Source organism: Mustela putorius, unplaced genomic scaffold (assembly GCF_011764305.1).
Source record: "Mustela putorius furo isolate JIRA1106 unplaced genomic scaffold, ASM1176430v1.1 tig00003848_pilon_pilon_pilon, whole genome shotgun sequence".
NCBI lineage: Eukaryota > Metazoa > Chordata > Mammalia > Carnivora > Mustelidae > Mustela > Mustela putorius.
The window spans coordinates 400466-416432 of NW_025422001.1; positions in this window are offsets into that span (position 1 = coordinate 400466).

A 15967-nucleotide genomic window follows, 5' to 3' on the forward strand; every position below is an offset into this window, starting at 1 on the left:
TGCTGAGACCCTCCAAGATGGAGGAATAGGGGATCCTAGTTTTGTCTGGTCCCTGGAAACCAACTAGTTATCAAATCATTCTGGAAACCCAAAAAATCAACTGGAGATATGAGAAAAGAATTGCTACAATTATACAAGTAGAAAAGTGACAACTTTTTGCATTGTAGGAAGTGTGGAGACATGAATCTAAGGCCATACATGGAAGATAAACCACGAAGGCAGGGAACCTTCATAAACCTGGAACTGAAAAGTATTATAATCAGTGGAGCACAAAATCAGAACCTTTAGAAGTTTGATTGAAAGGTATTTGGGAGCCAAAGCAGGGTGGAATCCTAGGTAGGACAGCATGGTTTCAGGAGCTCCAAGGTCATGAAATGAACAGGGGTGCCAAAGTGTGGTAGAGTTCTCAGGCATTGAAGCAGGGAAGCCGGTTGCAAGCAGTGAGACTATGACTGTCTTCCTGCTTCATGTTGCCATAAACCTCCAATCTATGCAATCAGAAGACCACTTTCTGACCAGGGGCCCAGCAAGAGATAGAACCCTGACCAGGGCCACTCCCTCCCCAAGGAGGACTGGCACGGGTGCCTGCCACAGGAGTCTGTAAAGCTTGGAGACTGGAATCAGGACTGAGTGCCTGAGATTAAAACAAAACCAAACCAAAAACAAAACAAGAACAAGAACAAAAACAAAACAAAACAAAAACTTGGTCACTGGCTGAGTGAACTTAGAATTCAGAGAGAAACCAGGGAGACAAGAGTGATTGATTTTCTGTGAGTGTTCACTGAAGAGTAGGGGGCTGTGGAATATCAGCTCTGGGACTAAAGGAAGAAATGGATGCATTCCTAGAAACATAACTCAATATCATAAAAGCAAATTATGAAAAACACACAATGAATATCATTCATAACAGGGAGAAACTGAAAGCTTTTCCCCTAAGGTCAGGAAAATGACAGGATGTCCACTCTTACCACTGTTATTCAACATAGTACTAGAAGACCTAGCTTCAGCAACCATAACAAAAAGAAATAAAAGCACTGAAATTGGCAAAACCAAACCTCACTCTTAGTAGGTGACATGACACTTTATGTGGAAAATGTAAGGGCCTGCCCCTCCCAGAGGAACTTGCTTGTGGACCCTGGATGTAGGGGTGGGGCAGGCTGGGTGGAGACATCCAATCTGTGGGGCGCGGGTATATCTACTAGGGTGAATTGAGATCCAATCCCAACCTGTGTAGGGACGGGGCTCAACCAACCGCATAAATTTGGTGTGCGAGGATGTCAGGAGAGCAGGAGAGCTGTCGGGGGAGCAGAAGGAAGAGTCAAGGAGAGCCAAGAGTCGGCGGGAGCGGAAGAGTTGGCAGAGTGGAGGAGCTGTAACAGCTCTTGTAAGAGCTGGAGGTCCTGCGGTTGGCGGTCTCCAGCCTCCGGGGGCCCCGCCTCCAGCGGCCCCAAGCCTCCAGCAGTCCGAGACACCAGCGGTCCAGAGGTCAGCGGTCCCGACGCCTTCAGCCCCTAGATGTCAGCAGTCCAGCAGTCAGCGGTCCCGACGCCTGCAGCCCCTGGACACCAGCGGTCCCCAGAGGCCAGCGGTCCCAAGACACCAGCGGACAGAGGTCCCGATGCCCGCAGCCCCTGGACACCAGCGGTCCCAAGACGTCAGCGGACCTGAGATGCCAACGGCCCCTAGCCACCAACAGCCTCGCCGCAAAATGCCTCATCACGCCAAGCCACGAATGGCCTTGTTCGCAGCGGTGGCCTCCTCTGGGTGGCAGCCTTGTCGGAGTGGCATCGTGGGGAGCAGAGTCTGTGTCATCTGGGTTGTCCTCCTTGTCATCGTCGCTGTCATCGTTGCCTCTTCATCGTTGGGAGCGGCCTTGTCTTGTCCAGAATGGCCTCTTCTTGGGAGCAGCCTTGTCCGGGGAGCAACCTCATCAAGCAGCGGCCTCGTCCTGGGAGTGGCCTTGTTCGGAGTGGCCTCTTCTTGGGAGCGGATCGGATCATGGAGTGGCGTCATCTGCGGAGCAGCCTCGTCCGGAGCAGCCTTCTTGGGAGTGACCTTGTTGGGATCATCCTCATTGCCTTTTCATAAGAGATAGCCCTGACTGGTCAGTTTGATTCTTGATGCTTGGCGCAAAATAAAGTTTTGCTTGACCTTTGCTTTGCATCAGTCTCATTCCTTTGATCATGGACCTTAACAGAAAACCCAAAGGAATCCATCCCAAATTGCTAGAACCCACACAGGAATTCAGCACTGTGGCAGGATATAGAATCAGTGCACAGAAATCAGTTGTGTTTCTATACATTAATGGTAAGGCAGAAGAAAGAGAAATTAAGGAATCAATCCCATTTACAATTGCACCAAAAACTGTATAAGATACATAGAAATAAACCTAACCAAAGAGGTAAAACATATGTACTCTGAAAACTATAGAACACTCAAGAAATAAATTGAGAAAGACACAAAAAATGGAAAAATGTTCCATGCTCTTTGACTGGAAGAACAAACATTATTGAAATGTCTATGCTGCCTAAAGCAATCTACACATTTAATGCAATCCCTATCAAACTACCATCAAAATTTTTCCAGAACTGTAACAAACAATCCCAAAATTTGTATGAAATCAGAAAGTACCCTGAATAGCCAGGGGGATATTTAAAAAGAAAACCAAAACTAGGGGCATCACAATGCCTAACTTCAAGCTATATTACAAAGCTGCAATCATCAAGAAAGCATGGTACTGGCACAAAAATAGCACATAGATCAGTGGAATAGAATAGAGAATGCAGAAATGGACACTTTACTCTATGACCAACTAATATTCAATAAAGCAGGAAAGAATACCCAAGGGAAAAAAGGACAGTCTCTTCAACAAATGGTGTTAGGAAAATTGGAGAGCCACATGGGGGATAATGAAATTGGACCACTTTCTTACACCATACACAAAGATAAACTGAACATGGACGAAAGACCTAAACATGACACATTAAAGCATTAATATCCTAGAGGAGAACATGGGCAGTAACATCTTCCCCTTTGGCTGCGGCAACTTCCTCCTAGACATATCTTCAAAGACAAGGGAATAAAAAGTGAACATCAACCACTGGGACTTCATCGAAATAACAAGATTATACACAGCAAAGGAAACAGTTAACAAAACTAAAGACAACCTATGGAATGGGAGAAGATATTTGCAAATAACATATCAGATAAAGGATTAGTACTCAAGATCTATAAAGAACTTCTTAAACTCAACACCCAAAAATACAAAGAATGCAGTCAAGACACAGGCAGAAGATATGAATAAACATTTCTCCGAAGAAGACATACAAATGGCCAAGAGACACATGAAGACATGTTCCACATCACTTGACATCACAGAAATACAAATCAAAACCACAATGAATTTATCATATGGTTTCACTTATTTGTGGAGCATAACAAATATCATGGAGGAGAAGGGGTCTTAGAGAGGAGAAGGGAGTTGGGGTAAATTGGAAGGGGAGGTGAATCATGAGAGACTATGGACTCTGAAAAACAACTGAGGGGTTTGAAGTGGCGGGGGGGTGGGAGGTTGGGGTACCAGGTGGTGGGTATTATAGAGGGCACAGATTGCATGGAACACTGGGCGTGGTGAAAAAAATAATGAATACTGTTTTTCTGAAAATAAATAAATTAATTTAATTTAAAAACACACAATGAAATATCACCTCACACCAGTCAGAATAACTAAAATTAACATGTCAGGAAAAAACAAATATTAGTGAGGATGCAGAGAAACGGGACTCCTCTTATACTCTTGGTGGTAATGCAAGCTGGTACAGACAGTCTGGAAAACAGTATGAAGGTTCCTCAAGAAGTTAAACATAGAGCTACCCTACAATGCAGCAACTATACTACCAGATATTTATCCCAAAGATACAAATGTAGTGATCGAAAGGGGCACCTGTACCCTGAAGTTCATAGCAGCAATAGCCAAACTGTGGAAAGAGCTGATAAGTCCATCAACAGATGAATGGATAAAAAAAAAAAAGATATGATACACAATGGAATATTACTCAGCCATCAAAAAGTATGAATATTTATCACTTACATTGATGTGGATGGAACTGGAGGGTATTATACTGAGTGAAATAAGTCAATCAGAGAAAGCCAATTATATGGTTTCACTCATATGTGGAATATAAGAAACAGCACAGAGGATCATAGGGGAAGGGAGGGAAAACTGAGTGGGAAATCATCTGGAGAGAGAAAAACCATGAGAAACTCTTGACTATAGGAAACAAACAGAGGGTTGTTGGGGGGGGTGATGGGGGAATTGGGTAACTGGCATTAAGGAGGGCACATGAAGTGATGAGCACTGGGTGTTATATGCAACTGATGAATGACAGAACTCTACATCTGAAACTAATGATGTCCTATATGTTGGCTAATTGAAATTTGAATTTTAAAAAAAAGTTAAAAGGAGTGCCTGGGTGGCTCAGTCATTAAGTGTCTGCCTTCAGCTCAGGTCATGATCCCACAATCCTGGGATTCAGCCCCGCACTGGACACCCTGCTCAGAAGGAATCCTGCTTTTCCTGCTCCCACTCCCCCTGTTTGTGTTTCCTCTTGCTGTCTCTATCAAATAAATAAATAAAATCTTTTTTAAAAAAGTTAAAATTTTGACCAAGGTCAAGAAGCTAATAAATGATATAATTGGAACCTTGGGTATGCTGGCTTTAGAGTTCTATCTCTTAAGTGTTCTACTATGTTGATACACATGACAACTTTTCTGCTTATTCAAGAAATAGAAGAGATCGATATATGAAATTACATATCTAAACTTGGACATATGAATAAACAGAGTGTGTTTAGAGAATAGTGAGGAGAATGGCTTTCCTGAAACAGTGTTTTGTTACTGGGAAGTAATGGAAAATAGGGTTATTGAACATCAAAGCCATGAGAATGCAATTTTAAAATAGCCAGAGTCCAGATGGAGAATGTACATGTGACACTGTCTTATACACAAGCAGTGTGGCAAGGACTGTATATGGCATCCTGCCCAAACCAAACACACATGAATAAACACACACATATATGATTTACTGTGTTGAAGCCACAAAGCCACCATTAGAAGTTTGTTCCTTTGCCCTCAGGACAATTAATCAGTTAATAAATACTTATTGAGTCCCTCCAAGTACCAAGGCACTGTGCTTTGGTTCTAATTTAGAAACACCATGGTAGTTACACCATGACAAATAGTAACAACAAAGAGTAGACTGAAGTTTGCTGGAGTGGTGGGGGGTGGGAAGGATGGGGTGCCTGGGTGGTGGACATTGGGGAAGGTATGTGCTCTGGTGAGTGCTTTGGATTGTGTAAGACTGATGAATAACAGACCTGTATGCCTGAAACAAATAATACATTATAGGTTAATAAAAATAATAGTAATAAAAAGAAAAATAAATAAATTAGGAAATACTATCTCCCCTCCAAAAAAAGAGTATCATCTGTAATAAAACTCTAAAATATTTTTTTAAAGGCATGTTCCTTTCAATTTATAATCTAGTTATTATTCTCAATCAGTTACATTTTTGTGGCCATAGGTAACAGAAAATCGCTCTAAATGATTAAAGCAATATATATATTTTAATTTTTGTCACCTCTATTATTCAAATTCCAGGAATAGAGCTTCTGTCTTGTCTAGCTTGGAGTAGATATATATAAGAAAAGAAAGACCCAATTACAGTACCACCAAACTGTATTCAGTGGGGAAGAGGTGATTTTTCACAAGGAAATTGGGGTACATTTAGAAAAGTGAATGGATGTTACACATAGAAAAATCAACTAATGGTTGGTATAACTGGTTAAATTCAGACCTATGAGTAACAGAATTTTTCCCATTGATACATCGTTACCAACAAAAGAAAGGAACTCCTATCCCTAGTAATCTAAGGGGTATAGTCTAAAATAACAAGCCACAAGGACAGACACACACACACACACACACACGAACACCTAGAAACACCTCTTAATTTTGAAACTCATATGAATTTTACATTCTACTTTATAAATTATATACATTTACATGTATATAAATTTGAGAAAGACAAGTAGTCAATTATGGTACTTGCAATAACATCTAATACTTACTGGGTTCTTGATCTAGAGCCTAAAATATATGTTTTTTCATAATATACATAATTGCAACAGTATTTTAAAATGCAAACTATTGGGACACCTGGGTGGCTATGTTGGTTAAGTGACTAACTCTTGATTTCTGTTCATGGCATGATCTCAGGGTCTTGGGATCGAGGCCCACTTTGGGCTTTGCACTCAGCAGGGAGTCAGATTGAGGATACTCTCTCTCTCCCTCTGTCCCTCCCTCTACTCATCTCTCTCTCTCTCTCTCTCTCTCTCATAAATAAATAAACCTTGCTAAAAATAAAATAAAATGCAAACTATTATCCTTATTTCAAGATGAGGACATTGAGGCTCAGAGAGACTATGGAACAGCTAATAAGTGGTAGAAACAAGATTTCATCCCAGGCCTATGAAATATAAAGCTTGTGTTCTTTATCCTATGCTATTTTATGCATCTATAAGTTACAAGCACTTTTTTGTTGTTGTTGTTATAGGTAAATAGCATTACCTCTTTTGGGCATCATAATAATAATGGCAATTTAATAATATTTCATTATTCTAAAGTTTCAAATAAGTGACTCTTTCAAACAAACTACACTAAGAGGCATCTACTTTTATAATAATAAAAAACAAACTACACTAGAGGCATCTACTTTTATAATAATTGGTCAGGGAATATTTAATTGATGAATCTGAAAATAATTTCTTACTCTGATGAAACTACTGAAACAGCTATTTCAATACTGTTATAGTTCTCCAATGATTCTATTTAATAAATTATTCGCAAAACCAATAAGGCTGCAGTCTCATTGTTTCTAACTGTCTCAAAATGATACAATGGTATCTTTTTACACTGAAAATATAAACCAAATTCTTGAAGATAGTAACTAAAATTCTCTTAGATCCTTACTGCAATGAATTTCTGTAAAAATACACTTGAAAATATCCCATCCAACTCACTAAATATCAGAAAAAAAAGTAAATTCTATAGAGTCTCTAGAGCTAATCTTGACAATGCAAATCACCATGATAGTGAAAAGTGTGGATGAAAATGATACTGTGAAAGTTGAGCATTCTGATATATATATATATATATATATATATATATATATATATATTTAATTCTGAAGGATTTATAAGAGTAAATGTTTCTTTTGTATAGGTATTAGTTCTTTAAATGTTTGGTAAAATTTGCCTGGAAGCCATCTGGCCCTGGATTCTTGTTTGTTTGGAGATTTTTTTATTATTGTCTCAATTTCCTTGCTGGTTATGGATCTGTTCAAGTTTTTTATTTCTTCCTGTTTCAGTTTTTGTATTCCTATATTTCTAGGAATTTATTCATGTCTTCCATATTGCCCAATTTGTTGGCATATAATTTCATAGTATTTATACTTATAAATGTATTTTTGTGATGTTAGCTATTATCTCTCCTCTCTCATTTGTGATTTCATATATTTGTGTCCTTTATTTTTTCTTCTTCACAAGTTTGGCTATGGTTTTATCATATTTAATTAAAAAAAAAACAGCTCTTGGTTTCATTGATCCATTCTATTGTTCTTTTTTGTTTGTTTATTTTCTGTAACATTTAATTCTGACCTGATCTTTATTATTTCCCTTGTTCTACTGGATTTAGGCTTCATCTTTTCTTTTTCTAGCTCCCTTAGGTATAAGGTTAAGTTGTATATTTGGGATTTCTCTTGCTTCTGGAGCTAGGCCTGTATGGTTATATACTTCCTTATTAAGGACACTTTTGCTGCATCCCAAATGTTTTTAACCATCGTGTATTCATTATCATGTTACTATGTACTGTTTTTATTTCTTCTTTAATTTCCTGTTGGCCCATTCTTTCTTTAGTAGGATGTTCTTTAACATCTACTAACATCTTTAACACATATTTGTGTCCTATCCAATTTTTTTGTGTGTGTGTTTGACTTCAAGTTTCATAACCTTGTTGTCAGAAAATATGCATGGCATGATCTCATTCTTTTTGTACTTATTGAGGCCTGATTTGTGACCCACTACATGATCTATTCTGGAGAATGCCACATGTGTACTTTTAAGAATATGTGTTCCTCTGCTTTAGGATGAAATGTTCTGAATATAACTGTTCAGTCCATCTGTCCCAGTATCACTCAAAGCAAAGCCATGGGCTCCTTACTGATATTCTGCTTAGATTATCTATTCATTGATGTAAGTGGGGTTTTACAGTCACTTACTATTATTGTATTATTGTCAATGAATTCCCTTATGTTTCTTAATTTTTTATATATTTGGGTATTTCCACATTAGGAGCATAAATATTTGTTAGCTCTTCTTGTTGGATCAAACTTTTTATTATCATATAGTGTCCCTCTTCATCTCTTGTTAGTCTTAGGTTTAAAATCTAGTTGTTCTGATATAAGTATTGTTACTTTTAATATCCATTAGCATGATAAATGGTTCTCCATCTTTTTACTTGCAATATGCAGGTGTCTTTCAGTCTAAAATGTGTATCTTGTAGAAAGCATACTGGTGGGTCTGGTTTTTTTAATCCATTCTTATACCCAATGCCTTTTAATTAGAGCACTTAGTCCATGTACATTCAGAGTTATTATTGATACATATGGACTTAGAGCCATTTTATTACCTGTTAATTCATTCTTTCTGAAGATTTTTTCTGTTCTTTTCTAGTCTTTGTTGCTTTTGGTCTTGGTCTTCCACTCAAAGCACCCCCCTTAATAGTTCATGCAGGGCTGGTTTAGTGGTCATGCTCTCCTTTAGTTTTTGTTTGCTCAGGCTACTCTTTGTCTCTCCTTTTCTGCAGGACAGACTTGCTGAATAGAGCATTCTTGGCTGCCTATTTTTTCCTATTCAGCACATTGAATATAACATGCCATTCTCTTCTGTCCTGTGCAGTTTCTGCAAATAGATCTGCTGCTAAATGTATTTGCCTTCATTTATAACTTAGGGATTTCCTTTCTCTTGCTGCTTTTAGTATTTTGTCCTTATATCTATATTTTCCAAATTTTACTATGATAGGTCTTTATTGTTCTGTTTTTGTTGATTTTGCTGAGAGTTCTCTGTGACTCCTGCATGTGGATGTCTGTTTCTTTCCCTGCATTAGGGATGTTTTAAGTTTTAATTTACTGAAATAAATCTTCTGCTCCCTTCCCCCTCTTCTTCTTCTGGGACTCCTACAATATGCATGCTATTAGGCTTTATGGAGTCACTGAGTTCCTTATGTCTGCATTCATGATCCATTATTTTTTCCCTCTTATTTTCAGCTTCATTATTTTCCATAATTTTATCTTCTCTATCACTTATTCATTCCTCTGATTCTTCCATCCTTATGGTAATTTCATCCAGTTAGCTTTGCTTCTCAGTTATAGCATTTTTATTTTGGCTTGACTAGTTTTTAGGTCTTTTATCTCTGCAGTAAGGGACTCTGATTTCTTCCATGCTTTTCTCAAGCACAGCTAGTATTCTTATGATTGTTGTTTTAAATTCTGTTTCAAGCATACTACTTATATCTGGTTTGAGTAGATTCATGGTTGTGGCCTTTTCTTGTTTTTCTTTAAGGATGAATTTCTCTGCCTTGGCATTTTGCCTAGACCTCTTTCTCCTCTTTGTGTTAGGAAAATCTGTTGTTTTCTGGTCCTGAAATTAATGACTTTATAAGAGAAGAGTTCCTCTGGTGTCTTAAGCCTGATGCTTCAGGAAGTGTCTCTGGTGTATGCCATGTGCACACTGCTTCCGTGTTTTGGCTGCTCTCTCCCTCAGGTCAGTCCACTGCAGAGCTTCTCCTTGCCTGCAGTGGGGAGTGTTTGGCCTTGGCCAGAGTATGGCAAGTTTTAACTTAGTGTGCTCTGGCCTGCTTGTTTAAAGAGACCCGGTGCTATTTCCACTAGAGCTGAAACTTTCCAGAACTCTGGTCAGTTAAAGTGGTGCATCCATGGAGTGGAGTATGGGCTGTTCTTCTGGTGGAGGGGCCTGCTGCAACAGTTCTCAGGCACACTTGCCTGAGAAAAGCAGCACCTGAAGAATATAAGGGAGTGGTATCTTGGTATAAGTGGCTTACTCCACCACTGTTTGTGCTGTGTTGCTTACCACAGTTAGCTTATGTTGAGTTGTGGGGGAAAGCAATGTTGCCTGCTGGCTCCTTTTCCCCCAGAGAGGTAATGCCACCTGTCTCAGATGTGCTTCCAGAAAGGGGAATACTCTCTTCTAGTGTGTCTCAGGGGATCCTCAGATCATGTTGTCTGCTCCCAGGGCTAACCTCCCAGGGCTAACCTGCCTTCCTACTCCTACACTGCAGTGCCCGCCAAGCTCTACACCCGCCTTAACTTCTAAAACTCCAGTCTTTGAATCCTGTGGTTGAAAAAACTTATGAATATTAGTCCTTCTTCTTTTCCCAGTCAGTGGCTTTGGGGAAGTGTTGCATGTGTGTGTGTGTGTGTGTGTGTGTGTGTGTGTATGTGTGATCCTCTGTATGTTCCTCTCTCTCACATCTCTCCATGACCAGAGTTCCCTCCCCTCTGCAGCACCTGAGTTTTGCTTCTCCCCCAAATTGCATCTCTGCACCTCCTAACTTCCATGATGTGGCCTCTTTTCTCCTTCTAGCTGTACAGTTTGTTCTGTCAGTCCTCAGATCAATTTCTTGGGTGTTCAGAATGATTTATCTATTTATCTATTTATCTATTGAGTTTAAGGGACCAGGCAAGGTTAGGGTCCTCCTACCATGCCACCATCTTAGCTACTGATTTTCAATTTAAATAACACTTCTTCAGAGAGAATGTTCCTCACTACTGCACTATAAATCAGCTCCTATTTATTATTCTTTCTCACAGACTTTGATTCTTTTCATTCAAATAATTTCATAAAATTTTCACTTCATTTAAATGTGTGAATTAATGTGTTAATGTCTATTTTCCACATTGCACTGTAAAATACCAATTATCTATTTTTGTTTATTACTATAAATCTCAACTGTGGACCATAGCAGTCACTTAAAATAATTTGTTGAATATATAAATGTATGAATGACCCACTTTAATTACCACCTTATTACCACCTATATGAATTTTGTATGTAAAATTCAGGATACTTGTCATGAGATGGTGGAGGTAACATTTTATGAAATAATAACCAAAATAATTTGATAATTTCAGGTATACCTAACTAAATTTCACACATAAAAACACAAAACCTATTTGAGAAATGTTTTCATCTAATTATATATCTCTTAATGAAATGAACTAAATTCTGGTTGTATAACTTGCCAATGATAAAACTTTTAAAATGAAGAAAAAATGCTTTGGGGGTTTCCCCATTTGACCATTTTCTTTCTTGCTTACTACTGAATCATTGGAACTTAGAACAGTGTATACCAGTGTTTGACCAGAACTCAATAAAAATTTGTTTAAGTATATGAATTGTTCAACAGCTATTTAGTTTAACTAGTGGCTTCTCTTCTTTGTTACAGTCTTATCTTACATTTATTTTCCCACTACAGAATCTTCTGATGTTATATTTCCTTAGAACCACTAGCTTTCATAGTTTCATGATCAACTTGCTTTTTGACCATAGCTCCTATTACATCTCAAATAATAAAATCTATCATTTATTCATCACTTACTATGTACTAAATACTTTGCATGCATTAGTGTTAATCTTGAAGACAAAAATGCATTTTGGGTATTATTTCCTGCATTTTACAGATAACACACTACATTCAGTAGTGGTTGAATGATTTGTTCACAATTCTAGAGCTATTATTTATCCAAGCCAGATCTCAAACACAGGGTTGACTCCTTGAAAGCTTTTATTTGCTTGGCTATTTTATGCTGTCTTCCTTAACCCCCTCTCTTTTAATGATCCCCAAAGTCACAGAGTAACATTTTTATTTCATAAAAACATTTAAGAAATTTTATTTATTTGCCAAATGTTTAGTCTAAACCATTACTGAACCATATTTTTTGTCTATGTTGACACATTAAAAAATACTATTTCAGTGAAATATGGAGACAAATTTATCCCAGATAAAATAGTCCTTTGAATTTGATATCTCCCCAAATTACATATCTTATTTTACTATTTTAATATTTAATATCTATCTGAAATTTGTTCATTTCTTACTTTTCTATACTGATGAAGTTACTTTCCTTGAAAACACTTAATTCTCCAATAAAATATGAGAACCGGCTACTGTTCTTTAAGTTAAAACACCTCTAAATATAACAGAACAGATATCAAAGCATCCTACAACTTGCTCTTCTCTCTGAAATAAACCTTTAAAATTTTTAATTTTAATACTTCATAAATGTACTGTTATAAACCAAATATATATTTTAACATGACAGGTATTCAGTAATATTACCTTCATGTTTTATACCTCCCCATTAACAGAAGGCTAGATGAATGATAAATGAATACATATAGAAAGAAAATACATATAAATACTGCAAGTACCTAAAGAAAGCAAGGATCTATGTGCTTCAAGAAAGAAAGTTTATCATATGACTATCTGTGTGGGACCAGGAAGTTATGTGACTTGGTGAAAGCCATCTTCCTTCCCTTAGTTTCCAATTTCTTATCTATAAAATAGGAGAGACGAGCATAGTAGAGGACTTCTAGAGTTCATTTAACATCTAAAATACATGAATATCCACCTACTGATTTTTTTAAAAGTGTGTTCTAAAATTTTACCTTTAATTACTTTGAGTCACATACTTTTTTTTTTCCACTCCGGTTTCAAAACTTATGGAACACATACTTGGAAAGTGTGGTCCTTAGCAGAATATGTGCCATGATGCTTTTGTAAATGTCTCTAAAAAGTTGTCATTCATATCACAGTGGATAGATTATGACAGGGTTAGAAAGAAAATCTTTTAGTATTTCTACAGTTTACAGCTTTAATCACATTTTTTTTACTTTATATCAACTTTAATCACATACTTTAAGAGATAAACAACACAGACTATCTCAAAAGTCATCAAAGTATTAAGTGTGCAATTTGCTTAAATTCAAGTAATATTTTTTTCACTTAAACACAATGTGTAGGTGCCCTATCTCTAACAAGGCATAATTTAGAACACTGACCTTCTGATCAAACTAATACTCAGATCTCTGTCCCTCAGTTATTTACTTTACTGGCACACAATTTCATTAACCTCCTCCTGCGTAATAATTTCCCATGCCACATATTTAGGGGAAAAATATTTTCAGGCAGTACAACTATGTGACCACGGTAAATGACAAGTGTTTTCTGAAATTCACCAAGGAGATGAACTCTGACACCTGGTGTTGGAGGCTATGGCATGGTTGGAGTCAAGGATCAAACCAGGCCCTGACTTGTGTCTCCTTCAAAGTCTGGACACCTTGACAAGGTTAAGGACTGGAAAGTTGAGTACACTACGAAAAGGGTCTGTGCTATGTGTCGTGCGCTCACCTTTGTGACTTCCCACACACTCCCTCTACAGAAGGGAACAATGTGGTCAGGATCATGAATTCTTAGTTGGTCCTTGTTGTTCCTGTACCTCCCATAACCCACTCCCTGGTTGATTGTCTTGCTAATGGCTTTAGCTGAAACTACCTGGCATCAGGAGGTTTGCTTGTAGTTAATGTAAACTTGTTATAGGAACTTGCAGTCATCTGACTAGGTACTGATGTATTACTCCTCCTATTGTGATCTGCCTTATAAATGTTTGTAAGATGTGGAATAAAATTGGCACTGTTGGACATCATCTTCAGTGTCCCTCCTGTCCCTATCTCTTTGTCTCTTAATTTCTTTTCACCATCCTCTTAGCCCTCACGTTTTCCTGGTCGATTTGTCGCACTGGCTGTGACAACCTGGCTTATTTGAGTTAACTTTAAAATGTGGGCCTCTTTTAGTCCATTTGCCTGAGAAATGTTTTAGCACTTTAGGTTTCCATTAAAAAGATCAGTGATACTTGACAAAAGGTTGATATCCAGGATCTATAATGAACTCCTCAAACTCAACACACACAAAATAGACAATCATATCAAAAAATGGGCAGAAGATATGAACAGACACTTCTCCAATCAAGACATACAAATGGCTATCAGACACATGAAAAAATGTTCATCATCGCTAGCCCTCAGGGAGATTCAAATTAAAACCACATTGAGATATCACCTTACACCAGTTAGAATGGCCAAAATTAGCAAGACAGGAAACAACATGTGTTGGAGGGGATGTGGAGAAAGGGGAACCCTCTTACACTGTTGGTGGGAATGCAAGTTGGTGCAGCCTCTTTGGAGAACAGTGTGGAGATTCCTCATGAAATTAAAAATAGAACTTCCCTATGACCCTACAATTGCACTCCTGGGTATTTACCCCAAAGATACAGATGTCGTGAAAAGAAGGGCCATCTGTACCCCAATATTTATAGCAGCAATGGCCACGGTGGCCAAACTATGGAAAGAACCAAGATGCCCTTCAACAGATGAATGGATAAGGAAAATGTGGTTCATATACACTATGGAGTATTATGCCTCCATTCAGAAAGAATAAATACCCAACTTTTGTAGCAACATGGATGAGACTGGAAGAGATTATGCTGAGTGAAATAAGTCAAGCAGAGAGAGTCAATTATCATATGGTTTCACTTATTTGTGGAGCATAACAAATATCATGGAGGACAAGGGGTGTTAGAGAGGAGAAGTGAGTTGGGGTAAATTGGAAGGGGAGGTGAATCATGAGAGACTATGGACTCTGAAAAACAATCTGAGGGGTTTGAAGTGGTGGGGGGTTGGGAGGTCGGGGTACCAGGTGGTGGGTATTGTGGAAGGCACGGATTGCATGGAGCACTGGGTGTGGTGCAAAAATAATGAATACTGTTATGCTGAAAATAAACAAATTAATTAAAAAAAAAGATCCGTGATACTTAAAGACTTGACACAACAGGTTACTCATGACATTTGCATTTCAGAAATGGATATAGTCACACTGTGCTGAGAATAATAAGAAATTAATCTGAAGTATAGTCCAAAATCCAAGCATCCAGGATCTTCATGAATGACTTTGTCTGAAGGATTCAGAAGTTCTACCTACAACTAAGTTGTATCTTTAACAACTGAGTAGTCTAACTACCTCCATAGGGTTAAAAACAATTACTGAGGGTTTTTCACTGTAGGCAGACATTAGAGGGAAAATTACACAGTGATTTGTGGCTTAGTGAAGATAGGCTAAATGCAGGTGCTGTGTGGGACAGATGTCACCCATAGAATGCCCATTTTAGCTTACCTAACAACTAAGTAAGGGCTATCACAAAATTTTCCCAAATGCCCAATCATTAAATGGGGCATACAGATATATTTAGAGAAGATTCTGGCTGTTTCCATTTCCAAAGAAGCCAAATCATAAAATGGAAAAAGTGACAATTATCTTATAAATACACTTAGATCATCGAATCTCTAGTCATTTAAACTATTAAACAACGTACACAGATAATTCTTTGATTTATTCATTCAACTGAATATGTTAGGAGCTATTATAAAAGGTGCTGGGGATACAATTAATAAATAAAATACACTCTTTTTCCCCTAGAGTTGTTCAAAATTTAGTAAAGGTAACAGATATAGATTACATATAGTGTGTATCAACAGAAAATACCATAAGGTCTTATGGTATATACTTAGCCAACTATCCAATCCATGCTAGACATTGTTCATAAAGATTTCCTGGGAGAGGATACTTGAGTTAAGGTTTGAAAGATAAGTAGTTGCTGATCAGTTGAGTAATGTAGTAGTGTATTTTAAGCAAGGAAAATAGTAAGTGCAGAGCTCAAAGATGGCATGAGCGATGGGTTGAAGGTGACAAACACAAGACCATATACCAGTAGAAGATA